Genomic DNA, 2,440 nt, shown 5'->3' with positions numbered 1-2,440 from the left:
TTAGTTAGTTAGTTAGTTAGTTAGTTTAGTTAGTTAGTTAGTTAGTTAGTTACTTAGTTAGTTAGTTAGTTAGTTAGTTAGTTAGTTAGTTAGTTAGTTAGTTAGTTAGTTAGTTAGTTAGTTAGTTAGGTAGGTAGGTAGTTAGTTAGTTAGTCCATGTTACTTTTCTTCAGTTTTTGTTGTCTATTTCTTTAACCTTAAACTAAAGCTTTTTCAATATACAAATATTTATTTTTCTCTGTATATATGTAAATTTAATCTCAAGTCAAAATAGTAATAAAAAACAACAAAAAAAATATTTGCTAAAAGTAAAATTTTTTCAATTTTTCATTTCTCTCATTTTGAAAAGCAGTTGAAAACAAATATAAAAAAGGAATAAGAATTTTACTTCTACAAAAAAACCAACAATTTATAAAAGAATTTTAAGAATTATATTTTTATAGAAATTAAATATAAATGAAAATGTATTTTTTTGTATACGTACAAACTTACATTCAAACATACTTTAACACATAATTTCCTTTTGTGTGATCTTTTGAATTTCTCAAACAAATAGTTGAAACATTTAAGAAAACAAACAGAAATATTTATTACTATTTACCACATTGTGTATATCAAATAGTTTTGTTTAATAAATATTTTTCTTTTCCATATTTTAGAGAAAAAGAAAGATTTCCAAGACGTATGATGAATATTTAATGCATGAATAAATTGCATATTACGTATACGTAAATTGTGAAAATATTTCTGCTATTCTATGAATGTTTTTAAAATTGAATTATTTATAAATTTAAAGAGAAGCTGTTAAAGCGGAAATGATATGTTTGTACTTAAGCTTACTTTATTAAAGTTAGGTGTTTAACAAAAATTTTATAAACAATTTTTAAACATTTTCTAATTTCTTAAAATTAGAATATAAACCTCTTGCAATACAAACCTATAAAATAATTATTTTTTTATTTTTAATTTCATACGAAAATCTATGCCTTTACTGTAACAGTTTTTTTTAATATTTTCTCCATTATTTAATGGCACAAATAACCATAATATCCTCTTTAAAAGAGGAAACTAACGAAAAGGACAAAAAAAGCCCATAAAAATCAATATTCAATTGCCTTTGGTTGTAACATAAATATAAAATATACATTTTTCCATTGCTCCCCTTAACTAACTTTGGGGCTTTAAGTGGCTTAAAGGTTTGTGCCTGCAATGTCCTTTTTCCATTCGTTGGCTAGAAAATATTGCAACGTAACAAAACTACTTAATGGTTGTCTATTTAGTAGTTAAAAGACATACATTTCCTTAGGAAATGGGAGTATTTTAAATTATGTTTTTCTTTCAGATTTTTATTTATTTATTTTTTGTTTGTTGGGAGGAAAATGTCATCAAAATACCTCCTTATAGAGCAACGCTAGCACCACCCATTAAACGTTTTGTTTAGCCAGGAAATTGCATTTCAATATTTGCTAATATTGTGGCTTCGAATTTATTCCATTTTTCGTATACTGTAGTACATTATTTAGTTTAAGCAAATATGTTGAGAAATAAAAGAGGATAATATAGACATGATGAAAGTTTATTACTTCATAACTAATATATTATCTTAAATACTAAACAAATACTTAAATCAGTTTCTCTATAATAAGCGACTTTATTACTTTAAGTACGAAAAAATAGTTATGCTATAACAATGTTGCCTACTGGCAACGAGTCAGTAGGATGAATTTATAAACAGCAAGACAGTAGATCCCTAATTTTTCTAGCTTAAAACAATATATTCAGTTTTCCCTATTAAGTATAAACTTCAAACATGTTAATTCTCTTAACGTTTTTTGTTTCTTCCTCGTTGAGTGTGAAAAATGTTGTTGTGTCTTTATTCAATATGAAAAATTGACTTAAATTTATATGCCTGTTCCTACATTTTATATTGTAAAACTTTTTCTATTCTTTTTTTCCGTTTTTTTATTTCCTTGTAAAAAATCAAGTTATTTTAAGTAAGTGTGGCATTCTTCTCTAATGTACTTGCATTTGTGGATGTTAATGTTTTAGGACATTTTTCTGTAACTTTGCCAATTTTTTTTTGTAAATTTGTTGTTAGTTTCAAGCTAGAAAAAAGTTTGTTTTTTTCTTTTTGAAGGCAAACAGATTTCTATCAGAACATGTTTTATATTTTTTTTGTTCGGAAGAAAAAAAATAAATGAGAAAAGTGATTGGTTTTTATTTTGTTGCTATTTAGAGGCGAAACCACAAAGTTAAGAAGAAAGATGATGTTGCCATAAAGTAAGGTATTGATATTTATTAGGAAGAACTAAAAATTACTCTACACAACAAAATCTGAACTAGAACTGAACTAGAACTGAACTAGAACTGAATTAGAACTGAACTAGAACTGAACTAGAACTGAACTAGAACTGAACTAGAACTGAACTAGAACTGAACT

General features: G+C 25.3%; 1 long non-coding RNA gene across 1 annotated transcript in view; it reads right to left on the bottom strand.

The window, feature by feature from the left end:
- LOC111683346 overlaps window positions 1–2,440 on the bottom strand; it is a 44,964-nt gene that overhangs the window by 24,822 nt on the left and 17,702 nt on the right. The window lies entirely within an intron of this gene.

The sequence above is a fragment of the Lucilia cuprina genome, chromosome 5 (genome assembly GCF_022045245.1).
Source record: "Lucilia cuprina isolate Lc7/37 chromosome 5, ASM2204524v1, whole genome shotgun sequence".
NCBI lineage: Eukaryota > Metazoa > Arthropoda > Insecta > Diptera > Calliphoridae > Lucilia > Lucilia cuprina.
Note: the sequence above shows the minus strand (reverse complement) of the source record. Positions and strands in the feature narration are given on the sequence as shown.